This window comes from Varanus komodoensis, unplaced genomic scaffold (genome assembly GCF_004798865.1).
Source record: "Varanus komodoensis strain SLA01 unplaced genomic scaffold, ASM479886v1 scaffold32, whole genome shotgun sequence".
NCBI classification, from domain to species: Eukaryota; Metazoa; Chordata; class Lepidosauria; order Squamata; family Varanidae; genus Varanus; species Varanus komodoensis.
The window spans coordinates 14,404,369-14,425,776 of NW_025335798.1; positions in this window are offsets into that span (position 1 = coordinate 14,404,369).

The window sequence follows — 21,408 nt, forward strand, 5'->3', positions numbered from 1 at the left end:
GCAAATTCATGGCTCTCAGGGCAGATCTGATTAAAATCAAATGTAAATTGATTTAAATCACAATTCAAATCATGATTGCAACAATTAGTCAATAATACTAGATTCAAATCATGGTATTCTACCATTTGCATACATGCATGCTATACCTGTAGGTAGACAAACTTCATTAAAATATTCACAAACCGGTTCTCTTTTACAACCTTCTGCCATTATAGGTCTCCTCCTCCAGGGAATGAATAATACAATAAACCTCAGGTTATAAATGAAAAGATTCTAAGCTGGGTTGAGTATGCTGCTCGAAAGGTTCCACTTTCATTTTGACTGCTTGCCCCTCCCTCCTAACACTTACCTTCTCGTGCAGATCTATTCTACTCCCAACTATCTTCTTCTATTCATGGATTTTTTTTTTTTGAACTTAGCACTTAAGAGGTAAGGGGTTGATTCTGTGTACACAGTTTTGCAAAGGAACAATGGGATTAAGGTCTTTTTCTCAACTTCGTAAGTTTGTTTTATAACATTTTTGCTGCATGTGATCTCTGAAGACACAAATTCACAGTTCTGAGAACTGTAAAACCAAGCATCTGTGATACCATCTTCTAGATAGAAAAAATCACCCCGTAATCTCAAAAAAACTTCTCAAAGAGCATGACATTATGAATGAATTAATGGAAATCACTACCAAAAATTTTAAACATTGTACGAATATACCACCTCATGCAACATAATTAAAAACTAATCCTTATTTCATGATGAATAACATTTTTGACTATAGTATATCTTAAATAGGAAACTAGATAGATTTTTTTTTCTCAAAAAGCATTTTATTAAAAAAATCCAATTTAAATACAAAAATCCAATTTAAAAACAAAAATCCAATTTAAATAAAAAAACACAACTTTTAATTAAATATAACTGATTTTTTACCTACCCTGATGGCCCCTACTCTTCCTTTGAATGTTTATCTTTCTTTGACCCAGGCTTGAACTCGTCTGACTGTCCAGTCCTTCAAATAGAAGACAGTTCTTTTTCAGCTTTTCAAACAGAGCTATACCATTGGTAAAGTTGGATACCTGATCAATGCATATTATATGCATAGTGTAAGTTTCTCAGGTTATGTTCAGAATTTTTGCAATACACAGCTAATCATTTTATCAGTGTTGTTTCTTATTTGATTTTTATGTAAAAATTTGTATGTTATTTTCGAAAGAACTTTACAAAGTAACTCATAACTACAAGATTCAGAAAAGACAATAATCACACAAATAACTTGCAAGCTAGTATTATGATAAACAAAATGGTGGAAAGCACCAAACAAAACAAAAGCCAAACCAGTTAATATAATAAAAACTGGAAATTAGTAACATGAATTGTAGCAATTAACAGACACAAAAAACTGTGATTCATAAACAAATTATGAAAATAGCCAGCATATAAAATGTTTCAGCATGGCAACTACAGAACACTAATTTAAGTAAGATCACTTGTCTGGGGACAGAATTGTCCACTTATCCAGAACGAGAATGCAAGACAACTCTATGGGACACCCATGGAAAGGTTCTACAACAGCCTAGGAAGTAGCCCTGCCCTACGCTGCCCCCAGTGCATTTCTCTACTTTTCTGTGTAGAGTTAGGAGGATGCTCCTTGCAACTTACTTGAGCAACTCCGCCATGACCTGACTCATGCATGTTCCTTCCAACTCACCATGAAGGTATGCCAAGAAATGTGCCAGGAAATGTCATCATTTACAAGGCAGTAGGCTTTCCATATAATGAGCAAGGACGGACAATTCTGCCCTTTTGGGTTTCTTTCAGTTTTTCAGTTTTTCTATTCCTAACTTCAGTTCATGCCAAATGTCATCTTTTAAAAGTTTGTTGTAAAAAGTATGTGCATTTAATTCTTGTTGTCTGATATGTATGCATTTTTATACACAGTTTTGCCTAACAAACATTTCTGCAAGCTATTTTTCTACTATAATATATTTTGAACCTGATTTTCTCTGTTTATATGCATATCTTTATGTGCCTAATTTGATGGGGGAATTCCACTTATTTGCACATTTGCTCAAAAATGTGAAATTATGTAAGCTTGCATTCACATGTGAACTCAGTGCACATCTAGTCCTTGTTGAGTAATGAGGCCATAATGGTGCAAGCATAGTTCCTTTTCCAAATATCCTTGGGCTGGTTAGCTGGATAAACCTTCCTGCAACACATTTCATCTCCATCCTTCTGATGCCTCAAGGTGCACACCAGCATTGCCTAAAACCTCAGTTACAGGACTGGGCACCACACTGTTACTGAGGCAGGAGGACATCAAGGCCAGCTCCTTGCCACATGGCAGAGTCTGCACCACCGGCTCCACCCCAGTCTCCAGTTAGTGGAGTGATATCTCATCAGCAGGCTACCATCATTGACAACATCCTTTCTCTGGTTATTAGTACCCACCTCACAGAAACAACCTAGGGAATGGTCACCTTTACAGATCTCAGTGATTGTACAGGTTCATAGTATGCCAGAGAAAGTGAACTTTCAAATACTCAGGTCTTTACAGATCGATACCATGACTTTGAAATGTACTTTGAAACAAATGGGAAGCAATCTTGGATCTTTTAAAACTGGCTTGATATGATCAAACTGCCAATCTTCTTTTACAAGTTTGGTACTTTGCACTAGCTGAAGTTTCGGACTTGCACTCCATATGATGGATTTTAGTAAGCTAACCTAGATGTGATTAAGGCACGGAAGACTGTGTTTCCAGAGATGTCTCATGAGTGGAAGGGCAATTCCGCATACACAAAGGGTCTTCTCTGAATTCTCCCAATTACTCTGTTCTACTGCCAGTCCCAATGCCCCAACACATATCAGTCCTCGGAATTGCAGGGAACCTGGAGTAAGGAGATAAAGGGCAACAAATTGCCATCCTTCCCTTTAGTATACTTTTTATTTATTCGTTTATATAAAATATTTTAGCCCATCTTTCAGGGTGATATTTCAAGGTGGCTTACAATATTACAGAAATATATGTGTATACAAATTATCACACACACACACACCAGCAAATAGTATGAAATGCACTAAAATATGATGTAGGGCATAATCCTATTGCCATGACTTTGAACCACTGAACTCAGATGCTTACACTCACCCTACACAGGTGATTCCCATCTCTCTATTCTCATGCCCTGCATTTTTTCTAGACAGGAATCTTGCCCATAAAGCTGGAAAAGCCCCGGGATAACTCATGCCCTGCCCTTTCCAGCCTCTCCCACACCTACTGAAATACCCCTATTTCCAAGAAAGCCTGTTCAGTCTCCAAAGGTGGTTGGTGCCATTCCTTCCCAGCCAGCTGTAAATGGAGGGGACATTGTCAATTGCCTCCCTCCAAAACTGGAATGTTGTCTCTAAATTGGATATGGGAAGTATCCTGTAGTCCGTTAAATGTTACCTGAGTGCCACTAGATTGGTCCCTTAAACATTCATTGTCATGTAAAAAAAATATAGTGTCTTGCAAAAAGTACCAATATAGAGTATTAATCCCAGGGTCCGGTCCAGGACCCTCACTTTCAGAGTTAAGGATTTAAGGCTACTTAGGATGAAACAAAACTACTTATGTGAAAGATGACGTGCAATTTTGTGTGCGCCTAGTGCCTGCAGGCAAGCCTGTCTGAGGACACAAGGTCTGGTTTAGATGTGCCCAGTGGTACTGCTTGTCACCACTAGAAATAAAACAAACCTAGTCTCCTCAGTTACTCACTGCTCTTGGTCCCTTGGAAATGAGTGGCCACAGGTCCTATCCGGATCCTTTGTGCTGGGCTTCTTTGCAGCCCACCTGCATCCCTGGAGAAGCACAGTTATTTATTTATTTATTAAAAGCTTTTGTATGCTGTCCTATTATACAAGATCTCAGGACGGCTTACAATATTTAAAAAGACAATTAAAACAACAATTTCAATAAATAATAAAACAGAACAAAACAATAAATCCCAAAACAAACAGAGTGACTCAATTAAAAACTATTAAAGTTTAAAATACTGTTTCAATAAAAAGGTTTTGGCCTGGCACCGAAAAGAGTATAAACTTGGCGCCAGGCGTACCTCTCTGGGGAGTACATTCCAGAGTCTGGGTGCCACAGCAGAGAAGGCCCTACTCTAAGTTGATGACCTTTTTACCTTTTTAGTTTGGTGTTGTACTTAGCACACTGCATGCAGTGGAAGACCATTCTGTGCATCAAAATATGCAAAGAGACCTGCAAATTCTTTCCTCATGTATTACTGCTAGCATTGCTACTATTGCTAGTATTATTACTATTATTACAGTTATATTCCCATGTTTCTTTGCCATACAAAGAAACCAGTGCGGCTTACAAGGTGCTCCTGCTTTCCATTTTATCTTCAGAACAACAACCCTGTAAGGTAGGTAGGGTGACAGTCTAACTGGGACCAGGGCGCTTCATGGCTAAACAGGGACTAGAACTCAGAGCTCCTAAGCACCAGTCCAGCTTTAAAAGCACTGCCCTACCATGTGTCATATACCCCAGCATACATAGCATCTCTGCACCCTGAACTGTGGGATAGCCAGTACTTGGGGCACTAGGAAATGGGGCTAAAATCTCCTTTGCAGCCCCTTATTTTGTGCAGTCCAAGCACATGCACACTGACCATCTCACCTCAAATATCTGCAGGAAAACTCTTCAGAGAAAATGTGGTCTACGTGATCCATGAAATGAAACCTAATTGACCAACAGATAGTACTTGCCCTGCCTCTTCACTGTTTTATTTTCATCTCTGAAAAGGATAACCCAAGAAACAACAACCCATTGAGTAGATTTAGCACAAAGCATTGCTTTTTATGGTATTTGTTCTGTGGCTAACGTTCCCTATCAAACTGTTCTCACTGCTGCTTACTAAAAGAGGTTTCAAACATCCTTCAGCTTTGGTTTAGAAAAGAAATTCTGATATCCCCACCACATTAGGTGCTTCTCAAACTGAAACTATTAAGCTTTCATTTTTTAAAAAGTGGGTTATTTAGCAAAAATATAGTAATCTGTCCTGAGATGGTTGTAGGGGATGGGATAGAAAAGATTTTAATTAATTAATTAATTAATTAATTAAAATGGATGGTTTTAAGTTTTGTAGTTTTTCAGCCATCTATCTGAATTTGTAAACTAGCTTTCCTAGCCTGATGTCCTTCAGATGTTTGGAACTTTGAGACAATGTTCAGAAATGCTGTAAAGTCCAAAACATCTAGAAGGCAGTAAGTTACGGAAAGATGCTGTAGACTATTTGGCCTCTTAGTACATTTTTCTTCTTGATCCATAAATGGAGCAGAAGATGTGCTTTCACAACATTTTCATTGCACATCAAAGGCATTGTAGGTTTTCATTATGAATAATGCTTTATTGTGTCTACTTGAGACATATTGCACCACTTCTGAAGGAGCTGCATAACCAAGATCAAGGTGTTGGTGTGGAGATACTCAGCCCTACACCGTTTAGAACCAGCAAACCTGATGGAGCTCCTTTTCCACTGTGTAACTACATGGATGTTAAAATCTAGTGGGGATGGCCCCTGGAAAGTGCCACTTTTGTGGGGGTCTCCATATGTAGCAATCCAAGAACAGGATCTTTAAGAACTCGGGTTTGGAGGTGATGTACTTTACCAGTTTGACCATGGTGGATTTAGTTTCATTTCCTCTGCAGCAATTCTCTCCAAGATGAGGATTTTGAATAGGGGCAATTTGTGTAAATAGTATCTTTTTTCCAAACTTTACATTTGTACGACATCTTTTTAATCAAGAGCCTTGCACAAGTGGTCCATTCTGCACGCCCACCTTCCTACAATGTAGCCTGGAGGGCCATGCTTCCATGAGAAGTGGCCTTGTCAGTTTCATCCTCTTTTCACATTACTTCATTTAGCCCCGCAGAGCCACATTCTGCATTTAGCCTAGGACATGTCACTTTCATCTGCTATTTCTGCTTTCCCCGTCTTCACTTGGGAATGACGAAATTGACCAGCTTTTGACAGGTAAAGCAAATGGCTCAGCTGGCCTAAGGAAATAAAGGTGTGAAAAGGATCAACCAGCACGGATCCTTAGAGCAGGAGCAAATCCCTGTGGAGCTACAGAGTAGACAGGTGAACTTGCAGAACTGGGAGTTCCCCCATATAAAAAAGCCATTTTTAATGACCCCAATTTGCACAAATGTAATGAGAAAAAAGGAGACCCTTTATGCCAAATCATAGGATTGCTCCAAAATGTGTATATGTATTGTGCATGCAAGAAAAAAAGAGAATCTAAACATTTCTGGAATCTGGAAAAATCTGTAACCATCTGCTACCACTTATCAGAACAGAAACACTGTAAAGTCCTATCAGCCTTAAATTTAATGGACTTCTCAGAACTACACATTCCTTGCAAGAGAAAGGGTTCTTGATACAAATACTTAAACTATGGCAGTCTCCTCAGATATGGTCAACACAGAGTCTTATTAGCTTTCAGCCCCAGCTGAAAACCTATTTATTCACCCAGGCTTTTGGCTGCATCAGTGCAGCTGAACTTTCTAAATCACGGTTTATCTCTGTGTGCTCTTCCCAGTTGTGCTATTCTACTGGTTTACTGTATGATTTCATTGTGCTGTGTTTTATTGGTATGCTACCTTGCTTTGATATTATTTTATAATAAAAAGTGCATAATAAATTTTATAAAGAAACTATGTGTTAAATGCTTCATTACTTAAATGCTTCAGTACTGGGCAATTACTTATGCTGCTTCCAGAGCAAGGGCTCCTAGCACCAACAATCAAAAGACATTGTGAAGTATTTTATCTTTTCTTCCTTGATGCAGATTTTCTATAGAGCTAAAAAGACAGAAGTAGCTGTTGGAAAACAAAGGAGGACTACAGGTATAATGTTGCCTGAAACGTCCATAGAATTCCATGCATGGGAAAGGGCATGTTGAAGGGTTCGACTGGAAGCACCCCCTAGTTACTTATTTGCATATAGATAGAAAGATAGATATTGCTGTTTTGAGATAAGATGGCTTATTTCTGGAAGCAAACCATCTCACTCAATCTATTATATTTATTGCAGGCTTGGACATGATCCTATGTTCCATCTTCCTGTGCTGTATACATAACTGAGAATCAGAAAGTAATTCATTACAACACCTTTAGAATTCACATCAGGTCAGAGTCATGGAACCAGGAGTCACGAGTGGTTTCTCTTTGGAAGGTCTGTACACCGTGGTGCAGGCATAGATTGCCATAATAATGGCTGTTGTGGCTTCCGTGTATGTGGTTCTTTGAATAGCATGACCACAGCAAGAAGGCAACAGCTTACGGCCTTCTATAAGTGCCAAACCCCTTCGCTCTTAGCCTATGATGCTGTATAAAATACAGCCCCCCCCCCCCCCCCCGCAATTGGTGGGTGGAGGAGGTGGTGGTGAAGGAATCTTTAAAGTATTTAAAAAAACCCTTTTTAGCCATCTCTGGATGCCAGAAAGTGACTGTGGAGGAAAACTTGTCATTAAAGGCAGCATGAAATCAGCTTTAGATAAGAGTCATGCAATGCTCAATGAAGTACACACAGTTTGTTCACAGCAAACATCAAGATATGTTTCAGTATCAAACTGATCCTTGTATACACAAAAAAGTGCTAGAATGCCCAGCATTTTCCAGCCAGAGTAACTGACTGGGGCATGCTGGGAATTGTAAGCATTTTCTGTCTAAATATGGATAGGCTTGTACTCTTTGTCATGATCATTTGCAATAAGATTTGAATATTATCAAATATTAACTTGCCAAACATACAGAGAGCTTTTTCTCATATGACAAAATGTTTCTGTGAAAATGAAATAGAGGGAGCAGTTTTATTTTTAACAAAAAAGGAAAGGAAAAAAGATGAGGTGACAAAAATTATAGTATTTTGAAAGAGAAGGCCTTAGGCATCGGCAGAGGCTTACTCTGCTGCATGAGCTAAAGATTTATTTCTCCTCAGTCAAAATGCACTCTATATATGAAGAGTGACCAACACCAAAGGATTTTTACTGCCACTTTCTGTGCAATTTATAGTTTTGCATTTAAGAATAGTAAAAGCTAGTAACTGAAAGATATATATTGTTTCTGAACAGTGTGTGCTTCAGTTGGTTTACAATTGTACAACCTGAGATAATATCACCAGAAATAGATTGAAGGTTAAGCTATAGTTTCAGTTTCAGTGTATGAATCAATACCTATTCATCACATACAACTTTCATAACTTAGTTAAACCCAGTTCTTAAAATTGGACTTGGGTTCACTGCTCCGACAGATGATGAGATATATTATTTCCAGTTGATGCAGTTTTTCTGGGCTGCTCCTGGAAACAGTCCTTTCCTGGGCTGCACTTGCATGATAATTTTCCAAATTGTGGCATGGGTCTAGAGCTTCCTTTTGATGATGGAAGACCAGTTTCCATCTGTGGAAACGTCTGATGTAGTGAAGTGGTTCCACTGGCATCAAAAAGATGCTCTTCACTGCTTACTGTCCTTTGCCTCCTTTTCTCCATCTTGAAAATCAGTTCTGGGACTTTGCCCAGCCCTTCAGAAAGGCAGGGTAGGGGAAGAGGCAAAGGGGTTGCAGAGAGAGGGTTAATTGGCACGGGTTGCTTTCTTTCCCTTTTCATGGGGGAGAGAAGTCTAAACACAGCTCCCACTGTCAGATATGAAGCCAGGCTCAATCCTGTATATTATTTTCTCATATTGGCATTTTAAAAAATATCAGCAGGTTGCTTATACCTCTGAGGTTTTAAACCAGATTTTAGCACTGTGGTGGTTAGACAGATTCAAGGCAACTAGCTGATGCACAAATTATATTTTCTAATCATGGCCTAAACTGTGCATATATTAACACTTTCTCCCTCATGGCTGCTTCAGGGTCACACCAGACTAGAACATATTCTCTGGCATCATATGAATGTGAGAATTGTCACTGGCCAGCCATATTTAGAGGAACATACTGTAGTCTTTTGTTACAAACAAAAAATTAGATGAAAGAAACATGCTACAGATATTCAGCTCTTTGCAAGACCAAATTTTATCTCATGCATTTGGATCTCTATTTGTCTTTTAACTCTAGGAAGAGGAAGAGGAATTTTACTTGTTCTTAATGTACACCCCTTCAATAGTTCCTCTATCCATTGGGTATCCCCCCTCCTTTCCATTTTATGTTAAAGGATAGTACTGTTTCTTAAACAGGAATCATTAAATGGGGAAAGGTTTAGCCATTTTTAATAGTTAGGCTAACTGTGCAATGAAAGGTAGATGTTCTACAACATTATTGTGCATAAAGCAATGACATTTTAGCATGTTGAAATAATGACTGTTCACCTTGCCAAGGTTCACAGGCTGTTTCAGGTATGCAACTTGAGCTCAATAGGAATTAAACGTTCCCCATGAAACATTGATTGCAGAAGGTTTACCTTGTCAGATATCTTCTGTCCTTTAGAAGAAGCTGTAAACAGGACTATATCCTATCAATTGCTTTTGCTCCCCAATCTCAGGCTTGAATTACAGGAGGGAGTAGAAAGGCTGAAGTCCCCTTAACTTTCTGGCTTTTGAACAATTGCTTTTAGAAGGCAGGAGGAAGAAGACATTAAATTTTGGGACTAAAATTGGAAGAAGCCAGGACATGAAAGTACAGATTTCATTATGTCCAACAATAATATGATATTGATTATTTATATAATTATGCTCTGCCACATTCATTGTCTACAGAACTTTTCATTATAGTTAAAGCCACTGTGAAAATCCTTTGAATGTAAAAAGTATTTTTCCATCACATATTTTCTCATGTATAATGAGGGAGTTCAATAGCATAAGTTCTCCCAATAAAATCAATATTCTGAATAAATAAATAAAAGCATAAATCAAACACACTTAACTAATTCAAGTCCACTCTTTACAATGAATTATATTCTGAGTTGTATTTTTCAATTTCTGTATCTTTTTGTAAGTCTCCGCCTGTAATGCATTCTTTGGTGACAAAATCTTACAATTATCAACAACTACATTGTTACAGGTTTCTTGAATACTACATGTTTGGGGTATTTATTAAATGTTATTATACAGTAAGACAATGAGCAAAGAGAACATTGCGGCATCATGTTTGTTTTGTTTTTGTTTCTTTAAAAAACACAACAATACCAGTGCAGTCTCTAGAAATACTCTTATATTGCTGTGATGCTTTTGGTGAAGCCGCAGGTCAGCTTTCAACAGAACACCTAGTAACAAACAGAGCTGCAGAGAGCTATAGAGAACAAGAGCCTTTACTATAGCATGGTGAAATGCTTTTAGACAGATCAAGTCAGGATAACGTGTACATATATTAGCTTTAAAGAAAGTGAACAGGGAATTCAGTGGACCTTCAGCTGACATTTAGAAAAGTTCACCCATTCCAGGAGTAATTCTTGAATATTGTATAACAGAAAATACATAGCTAGAATGTCCAGCTGGTTCTTTTAGACTAAATAAATATATAGCTTAAACCGACCATAGAACTTCAGCTGTTGGGCAGTATGGAAATGAAATACATACAGTTCTTAGATTTGGAATGGAGGTTTTTGTGAACGGAGAAGGAGAATGCTCCCAAGAATGAGAACTCTGTGAACTGAGAACGAGAACGCTCCCAAGGTCAAATCTCTGAAATAGAGAGATGTGACCTTGGAGCTCCTTGGGCATCCAAAGTCCCACCAAGAATTGCTGGCAGGGGGAAGGAAGGAATAGTAGGAGGATGTTTCTGCTTTTCCATCCTCCATTTTATACTTTTTCATTGGCGGGGTCCCTGAGCCCTTCCTAGCATGCTCATTCTGCCAGGGCCAGGGGCTGAAAGGCGGTGGGATCCACAACCTCTCCTTTCCCCGTCTGCTCACCAGACCTCAGCAGACTCGTTTCATCTAACCTTGGGAGAGGGAGTTGCTGCAGGCTTTCTGCAGCATCTGGCCAAGTGTGAGGGCAAGGTCTACATCAGGCTGATCATCTCCAAAGCAGGTGTTCTGGCCTCAGAGGGCAAGCTCTTCTGTATCATCTGGCCCTTCAGATGTGGCCAAGGGGCCATGGGATTGATTGCAAAGTGATCCAGAAACAGCCATGCTTCCTGACTGTGCTTTAATCAATGCACATTTTAGCCTGGCAGAATACACTGGCGATAACCCACACCTATGTGAAGTGGGAGCAGTGATAACCAAAAGTGAGAAGGGAGTTTGTGAGAAGCAGACCTTTTTGTCCATTTATTTTGAGCTTTGGCTATTGGGCAGTAGAGAAATATAATCAATATTATTTGTTTACCTGGAGCAATTAATCCCTGCTCTTCATCATATTCAAATTTCAGGTTGGTATACAATTTTAAATGATGCTACAATAATAAAACAAGCCAGAGCCTGTAATTTAACAGTAAACCCATAAACAGCACTAAAAGCAACAGTAGGTTAAAATATTTGGCAAAAAAACCAATTTTACCTGGCATGAAGAACATTATAGCATAGATTCCACATGGTCTCTTTTAGGGAGAATATTCCATATTGAAAATACTTGGAGAAGGACATATTAATTGTTGATAAGCACTACATGTACTTCCTAGAGGCTGAACTCTATTGAAAAGAGTAGAGCTTTTGCATTCAGAGTTAGCAAGCATAGAATTGTACTTTAAGATACAGAAGCAATTTTCTCTTACTATATTCTATGAGTGAATTTTCCTTCTAAAAGCAACATAATCCATTGAAAAATGCCAAGCAAAGTCATCTATGTAGTCTTGAACTAGTAGAAGACTTGAAGGGAATGCCCAGAGTTTTTACCATGGCACACACTACAAGAATAACCTTATACTTGCAAGTAACACCAAAGGGGTTTGTACAGATTACATCTGGTCAGGGCTTCAATTTATATCTTATTCAAAAAGGAGCATCTGCTTCAGCACACTATGCAGAGAAATTACTACAGAACTGACACAGATGGCAAGGGCTTTCAGCAACACTATTCCCCGCAGTGCAGAAGGTTACCTTATGAGGCTTCCTACTCAAACTATGGCTTGCTAAAGGATGTGTGATTTCGGTTAGGTTCACAACATGAGGTGTTGCAGCTTCAGACTCTTTCTGGCTTTTGAAGGTTTCTGCAAATGATTCACTTCCAGTGTTAGACACACTGGTAAATTATACCTTGCATTCCAAAAACACAGCTATGGTCTTGACTGTGACTGAAATACTGTTTCCCTCAGATCTAAGGCTTTAAATAGGCATGAAAGAGATGTTCCCACATCCCAACTTTCAGACTGGTGTGTGGCTTGTCCCAAGCATAAATGTAACCTTTTCTCTCCAACTAAAGATCCCTCAAGCATATAGTGAGGCAGGGTGCCCAAGACCGTTTTGTGCCTGAGGCAAAGAAGAAAAGTGGCACCAAGTTTCATGTACAAAAGCTGGCCAAGCTAAGAGTTACCTGACCGTTCTCAAATGTGTGAAGGCAAAGCTCTCACACACCACGTTTCTGTCAGGTGTAGCTTGTCCCAAACATAAATAAGGGCTTGGGTATCACTTCCCTCAGTCTAGGTGGCCAGCTTATTCATGAGGGTGTGTGTGTGTTGGGGAGAGGGGGTAATTTCCCTGACACAGGTGGTGGAAGGGAAGGGATGGTTAAGTGCATCCCCCTCCCCATCAGGAGAACCTCTCACCAGGAACAGGAAGCCATCTTGTGCCATCTTGTTCTTTGTCTCAGGCAGAAATATGTCTTGTGGCAGCCCTGCCCCCTTTATTTGTGAGTGCTTTAAACCTGAGAAAAGGCTTTGCTTATGTTTGGAACAAGCTGCACATGACTGAATAATGTGGTGTGGGAGCTTCCCCTTCACACAGGTTAAGAATCCTAAGATTTAGTCCTTAGTTGTGATCTGGAGTGATCTGGCACTCTTTCTCAGGGCCATTTGCTTCAGAAGGACAGTAGAGCCAGTGGGCCTTTCCAGCACTGCTGCCGGCCCAGTGGTACAGTCAGTCAGGTACAGGCAATCTCCTAGGTCAGCTTTAGCGCAATATTTGGCTCTCGGAGGTGCCAAGCAAGACCAGCATTTGAGTGTGGCTAGCTTTCGGAAGAACCATGCCAATCCTTCTTTCCAGCCAATGCTTTCTCTGAGAGATGGAAACCAGGCATAGAACAGGTGAGCTTATGCCAGCTCAAGCATGCACTGGGGCAAGCTTGGCTCAAGACATTTTGCTGCATGAGTAAGAGAACAAAATGATGCATGCTTGAATCCCATGTCTGAAAGATGGCTGGACTGGCAGCTTAGAACAATTTCAACAGAAATTACAGTCATTTAAAGAAGGCAGCTAACATAAAATCCCATCATGTTCTATTAAATACCATTAAATCCCCAGAAGCAGAGGCATTAAACAAGTATTGGGAATAGGTGTCTACAGTGTTTGACTCTGGCTGAATTGTCATCTCTCTGTGTTATTGTTTTGGAGAGTTACTCAGTGTTAATTTTCTGCAATGTCCACAGTAAACAGATAATGATGTTTCCCTTGTTCAGAATTATGCCATAATTATCTTATTAGCTTGTCCTGCTGAATAATAAAATATCATAAGCATCAGTTAATGGGCAAGAGCATGTCTGTATCTTCTGGCTATTAGGTTATTTGACTCACTGATTAATATTGACACATGCCAATAGAACGTGGCATTTGGCATTTTGAGTCTTCTTGTTGTTGATAGTCGCGAAGTCGTGTCCGACCCATCACGACCCCATGGACATTTCTCCAGACCTTCCTGTACTCTGCCATCCCCCGGAGTCCACTTAAGCTCACACCAACTGCTTCAGTGACTCCATCTAACCACCTCATCCTCTGCTGTCCCCTTCTTCTTCTGCCACCTATTGTTCCAAGCATTAGGCTCTTCTCCAGGGAGTCCTTCCTTCTCATTAGGTGACCAAAGTATTTGAGTTTCATCTTCATCTGGCCTTCTAAAGCGCAGTCAGGGCTGATCTCCTCTAGGACTGACTGGTTTGATCGCCTTGCGGTCCAAGGGACTCGCAGGAGTCTCCTCCAGCACCACAATTCAAAGGCCTCAATCCTTCAGCACTCAGCCTTCCTTATGGTCCAATGTATGGTCCAACAGCCATACATTGCAACTGGGAAAACCATAGCCTTGACTATACGCACTTTTGTTGGCAGGGTGATGTCACTGCTTTTTAGTATGCTGTCTAGATTTGCCATAGCTTTCCTCCCCAGGAGCAAGCGTCTTTTAATTTCTTGGCTGCAGTCCCCATCTGCGGTGATCTTGGAGCCCAGGAAAATAAAATCTATCAGTACCTCCATTTCTTCCCCATCTATTTGCCAGGAAGTGAGTGGACCGGATGCCATGATCTTAGTTTTCTTAATGTTGAGTTTCAAGCCAGCTTTTGCGCTCTCCTCCTTCACCCTCATCAAGAGGCTCTTTAGTTCCTCTTCACTTTCTGCCATTAGAGTGGTATCATCTGCATATCTGAGGTTGTTGATATTTCTCCCAGCAATCTTAATTCCAACTGGTGATTCATCTAGCCCCACCTTTCTCATGATGTGCTCTGCATATAAGTTAAATAGACAGAGCGACAGTATGCAGCCTTGCCGAACTCCTTTCTCCATTTTGAACCAATCAGTGGTACCGTGTCCAGTTCTCACTGTTGCTTCTTGGCCTGCATATAGGTTTCACAAGAGACAAATAAGATGGTCTGGTACTCCCATCTCTTTAAGAACTTGCCACAATTTGTTGTGATCCACACAATCAAAGGCTTTAGCATAGTCAATGAAGCAGAAGTAGATGTTTTTCTGGAACTCCCTAGCTTTCTCCATCATCCAGCGTATGTTGGCAATTTGATCTCTTCGAAATCCTCTTCAAAATCCTGCCTGCTTCTGGTAGTTCTCGGTCCACATATTGCTGCAGCCTAGCATGTAGGATTTTGAGCATCACTTTGCTAGCATGTGAAATGAGTGCAATGGTGCGGTAGTTTGAACATTCTTTGTCATTGCCCTTCTTTGGGATCGGAATGTAAACTGACCTTTTCCAATCCTGTGGCCACTGTTGAGTTTTCCAAATTTGCTGGCATATTGAGTGTAGCAATTTTACTGCATTTTCTTTTAGGATTTTGAATAGCTCAGCTGGAAAACTGTCACCTCCACTAGCTTTGTTGTTGCTCAGACTTCCTAAGGCCCATTTGACTTCACATTCCAGGTTGTCTGGCTCCAGGTCAGTGACCACCCCATCGTGGTTATCATGGACGTTAAGCTCTTTCTTGTATAGTTCCTCTGTGTAATCTTGCCACCTCTTCTTGATCTCTTCTGCTTCTGTTAGGTCCCTGCCATTTTGGTCCTTTATCATGCCCATCTTTGCATGAAACATTCCTGTCATATCTCCAATTTTCTTGAAGAGATCTCTGGTCCTCCCTATTCTATTGTTTTCTTCTATTTCTTTGCACTGTTCATTTAAGAAGGCATTCTTATCTCTTCTAGCTATTCTCTGGAATTCTGCATTCAATTGTTTATATCTTTCTCTTTCTCCCTTGCCTTTTGCTTCCCTTCTTTCCTCAGCTATTTGTAAAGCTTCCTCAGACAGCCATTTTGCTTTCTTGCATTTCTTTTTCTTTGGGATGGTTTTAGTTGCTGCCTCTTGTACAATGTTGCTAACCTCCGTCCATAGTTCTTCAGGCACTCTGTCTATCAGATCTAATTCCTTAAATCTATTTGTCACCTCTACTGTATATTCATCAGGGATATGATATAGGTCATACCTGAGTGGCCTAGTGCTTTTCCCTACTTTCTTCAACTTAAGCCTAAATTTTGCAACCAGAAGCTCATGATCTGTATTGAGCTTCTCCATCTTTGGCTGCAGAGCACATAGTCAATCTGATTTCTGTGTTGACCGTCTGGTGATGTCCATGTGTAGAGTTGTCTCTTGGGTTGTTGGAAAAGAGTGTTTGCTATGACCATCATATTCTCTTGACAAAATTCTACCAGCCTGTGCCCTGCTTCATTTTGTACTCCCAGGCCAAACTTGCCTGTTATTCTGGTTATCTTTTGGCTTCCTACTTTAGCATTCCAATCCCCCATGATGATAAGGGCATCATTTTTGGAGTTAATTCTAGAAGGTGCTGTAGTCCTTCATAGAACTGGTCAACTTCAGCCTCTTCAGCACCAGTGGTCGGGGCACAGAACTGAACTACTGTGATGTTGAATGGTTTGCCTTGGATTCGAACTGAGATCATTCTGTCATTTTGGAGATTGTATCCCAGTACTGCTTTTCCTACTCTTTTACTGACTATGAAGGCTACTCCATTTCTTCTGAAGGATTCTTGCCTGCAGTAGTATACCTGATGGTCATCTGAATTAAATTTGCCCGTTCCTGTCCATTTTAGTTCACTGGTTCCTAAGATGTCGATGTTCAGTCTTGTCATCTCTTGTTTGACCACATCCAGCTTGCCTTGATTCATGGATCTTACGTTCCAGGTTCCTATGGAGTATAGATCTTTGCAGAATTGGACTCTCCTTTCACCACCGGATACATCTGCAACTGAGTGTCCTTTCGGCTTTGACCCAGTCACTTCATTCTTTCTGGTGCTACTAGTACTAGCCCTCTGCTTTTCCCCAGTAGCATATTGGACACCTTCCGACCTGAGGGGCTCATCTTCCAGTGTTATATCTTTTTGCCTTTTGGTACTGTCCATGGGGTTTTCATGGCAAAGATACTGGAGTGGGTTGCCATTTCATTCGCACAAAGCTTACCATATTGTGTGTGTGTGTGTGTGTGTGTGTGTATAATAATCCAGGAAGACAATAAGGTAATAAGGTCCTTAAATTAACATTCAGCTTGCAACTTCCATGATGATGGAGTTTGCTATAAAATACTGAATGTGTTGCTTTCCCTGAATCACTTTAGTGTGCTTAAATTATCAGCATTTCTCCTCTAATACTAGCAATTGGAATAACTACCAGGAGTACAATCTTAAAAGCATATCCTGTTATTTAAAGTCATTTCCTGTCTCCTGTGTTTATTTAACTAGGCTGAACTGTACAGATGCAATAGATACAGAATAAAACAAAGTGAAACATCCACATTAAAGAGCAATTTTGAGAAACTGGGCAAGCTGTTAGGTTTCGTATCTCATAACCTTCCAAATCTTTCTGTGCAAAAGAATATTCACTGGACACTTGAGAGAGCAAATGCAGTTCTACTCTACACTCTGGTGATGATGTGGGATCCCACATGATTGTTTCAATATCCTGCTTACAATACGCTCCTGTGCCTGTTTAGATGGAAAACAGCCTACGCTTTGCTCATTCTGCAGTCAGTGATGATGCCTGTGAAATGCTGGAAGCTTTTGGCCTTTTTTTCTTGCCTAAACAGGCATCTGCTTGTGACCTTTGGGTGTAATCCTTCATGCACCACTGCTTGATGCACAAAAGTCTCCAAATTCAGAGGCTACCTGTATCCAGCAGGGGCAGTGATTGCTGTATTCCTCTTTTCCCCTGCCCAAGGTGCATTTGTGCTTTTGGAGGGGCAGCTGGCAAGCGAAGGCTGTGAGGGGGAAGATAGGGGCACAGCTGTAAGGGTCCTAGCACAGCATCGTGCCCTTAATATCTCCAGAATCAGCCCTCATCCTCCTAAGCAGATCATTAAAGAAAATGGTATATATAATGGTTGGGGTTTCTTTCCCACAGGCAGATGTTCTGTGTTGCGATTTATGCAACCCAAATGAACGTGCACTCAAAAGGTGCCAGTGGCGAACAGGTGGACCTCAGTCATTCCTATTTATGCACTGAAGAACCCCACTAGTCAGACTAACACAAATCTTCTCATTTACTTCAGTTGTCCCTGCTGACTGAACTAATGAAACAGGATAGGAATCTTTACCAAAGCACCGATGGATAGGGATAAAGGGATGGGCAGAGGCACGTGTGATCACAGTTGAATCACATGGCTCTTGGTGGAGTGGTTTACCCACAGGTACAGGAAACCTGAAGAAAGGGCAGCAAAGGGAGGTTGCCAGAGCAAGAAGGAGCAGGTGGGCTGTGCCTCACCACATGCAAGGTTTGAGCTATGCTTGCCCAAGGCCGCACATCATCCTGAGCAAAATTGGGGAATGAGGCATGTAAAAGCCTCTTTTCTGCCCAAAGAAATAGGGTATGTAACAGCACATTCAGCTATAGGGGGCATTACAGAACATCAGAATGGGCATTCCCAAATGCAGTGGATTGGAGCAATGGATGCCCTTAGACAGGGAGCCCTGACATAGGTTTCAGCAGCAAGCCATGCTAGGACCCACGCGGCTGCTAGGACCCTAACGCTAACCCTTCACGATAAGTTCCCATTAGACAAAGGGGCATCATCAGTGGACAGACTAGGCCAGAGTCCTTGGATAAAGTGATATACACCAAACCCTGATATCTCTCCAGGCTTAATCCACATATTGTGGTCCAGAAGCTTTCAGATTTTCACCAATTAACACTTCACAGCACACTGCTATAGTGGCAATAACCTAATTTTCAGCACAATCTAAACATTTCTACCTAGAAGGAAGTCCCATTGAGTTCCACTGGGCTCTAGGTAAGTGGATATAGGACCATCACACCCATTTCAAAGGGTTTTTAAAAACTTACTTCAATACTGAACTTGATTCTTTACCACATATATTGAAATATTATTGTAACCATATATGTTACCTTTGCTTTTGCTGAAATTAAAAGCATTTTAAACCATCTTGCTATCTTAGTTTCTCTCATTCTGGACACCTAAATCCTGCTTTAAGTACAACAGCTATAAAATTGTATCTGTATGAAGAAGATTTACTGTTTTTATTTGAGTGGTTGCAAACATTTTTGGCAGGTAATAACACACAAATAGCATAGCAAAATGCAAGCAAGAAGGACTCTGGGCATGATAAGGTTCCCTCTGTACAAGAAACTATTTGGTAACTTATATCTTGGGTATAAGAAATGGATGGGTTTTACAGATTTTTACTGCAGAGGAATGACAAGAAAGGCTGTGGAAAAAGAACAGGATAAAATTATGGTTGGTAATCCTCTGCTGTGATCATCATCATTTTTTTGTTTCGTTTTTGCAACCATGGCAGTAACAGATGTGTGTGTGTAAGAGAGAGACACACACAGATAGAAACCACTGAAGCATACAGTCAAGCATACAGTCAAAAAGAAAAAAAAATCAGCTAAGCTCTGCTATTTTAGTCCAAGTGCCTAGTAATTCATATTTCTTCGTATTGACAAGAACCTCCTCCATCTTTATCCTGATTTGCTGAACCAACAGACATGCTCAATTTACTTAGTCTTACTTCCTTTCATTAATGCTAGAACTGTCAATTAATTAAAGGAATTTAAGCTGCTTTAATCATCTGATTTGCATCTAATCAATTAGATGTAAATATATATGCATATTGTAACATCTTAGTGTAGGTGATTTTTTGAGCCACTGAAGTCCAGGATTGCCAAATGTTCAATGGAAAAACAAAGGCTGGCCTTCTCTTATGCCTTTAATAGCCACTTGGCTGTTAAAAGAATTTGCTTTTCACTGCATGGAAATAACCATTACCACATGCTAACAGATGTAACTCAAATGTCTGTTAAAGTCTAACAAAAGCTGCTTACTCTTAGCATATTATGCTGTCAATTTGCAATATAATAAACGAAGTCTAGTTTTCATTATCAGGAAAGTCTATCTTCCATTACCTATTATACCAGAAGGTGATCTACACTGGGCACTTTCAGCAGTATTGTAATGCCTGATTCACTGGTGTGTCACATGCTACACACACCAAATATCCTCCTTATGCTGAGTGTGTGTGTGTGTGTGTGTGTGTGTGTGTGTGAGAAAGAGAGAGAGAGAGAGAGAGAGAGAGAGGGAGAGAGAGACACTCCAGTGTGCGCTAAATTTGTGGAACTGTTCTGGGGAGAAAAGTGGTTGCTTCAGGGGGCTGGTGGGGAATGGCATTGCAAGAGGGGCCTATCTGGCCTCAACAAAAGAGCAGCAGCAACTCTGAGGAGGAGATAATCAGCCTTCGGTTACTCTCCTGCTGCACTCACCCTCCTGCCCCATTCTCTCTCTGACTGGCCCAGTGAACTGGCTAGTAAATACCCCTCCCCTCCCCAGAGTAGTTATAGCTACATATTTACTTGGAAGTAAATCACATTATCTTCAATAATATGCCTAAATAAATCACTTATCAATTGCTGCATATTACCCAGAGAGCTTTGGCCATGAGGAAGTAGTGCAATAACATGAGCCATAACAGGTGGCGAGGCTGGTGATCCCACTGCTCTGTTCCCCTTCATGCTACCTCTTGGCTGCCACACAATTTTTCTTGCAGTTTCAGCATCCAGGCTTTTGTCTGGAGCTTCTGCCCAACCTTGTCTCCTACTTTCCCAGAAGCTTTGAGCCATTGAAAGAGCCCTTGCCCTGATCCCTTTCTTTCTTACTTGGTCTCACCTTTGACTGCTCACTGTTGCTGGGCAACCTAGAGAACGTCAGGGAATGTGGGGCAACCCTCTGTGGTTCCTCACAGTTGTATTATGACTGACTGATTGATTGATTGATTGATTGATTTATATCCTGCCTTTTTCCTGCAAAGGGCTCAAGGCAGCTTACATCATCTCTGCTCCTCCATCTTATCCCCACAACAACAACCCTGTGAGGTGGGTTGGGCTGAGAATCTGTGACTGGGCCAAAGTCACCCAGTTGGCTCCATGGCTGAGCGGGGACTAGAACCCAGATCGTCTGAGTCCCAGTCCCATGCTCTTAACCACTTTTTGATTGTTGCTTGTGTAATATCATAAGATATATCCAACTTTTCTGTTAGAGAGCTCTGTCAAGCAAAATATAAGGCATAATGTATGAAGATTCTTGTCCTCAGGATAAGATTCCTCCAATATATATAACTACTACATGCTTCAAGAAATACTGCAAAAGTGCAGCCAAATATGAAAGTAGGCTGATTTTTCTTATGTCTTGAGACTCTGATGGAATTTTATAGATTAAATGCTTCTTGCCATAGCTTCTCATGTGTTTCCAGTTTAGCACACTGGCTTGTGAGAAGCAGCACAAAGGATCATAGACAACATGAAAGTCCCTATGCACATGCAAGAAAGGGGAAAGTGAAATGCCAGAATAAGGGTGTCATCATCTTGTGTTCTTTGGAACACTGCTTTTCACACATTTTGGAAAGCATGGAAAAGTAATCCCTAAAATTAATGAAACAGAGAGATTCATGGGCATAAGAGTGCAAATGCTGAAATAATATATCGATCTATGTATATATCTGTAGTCCAAGCAGGGATAGGTAGAAAATTGAGCTTCAGACATTTGAGAAGTCTACTCCCTGCATTGTTCACCATTGGCCACGCTGGCAGGGACTTCTGG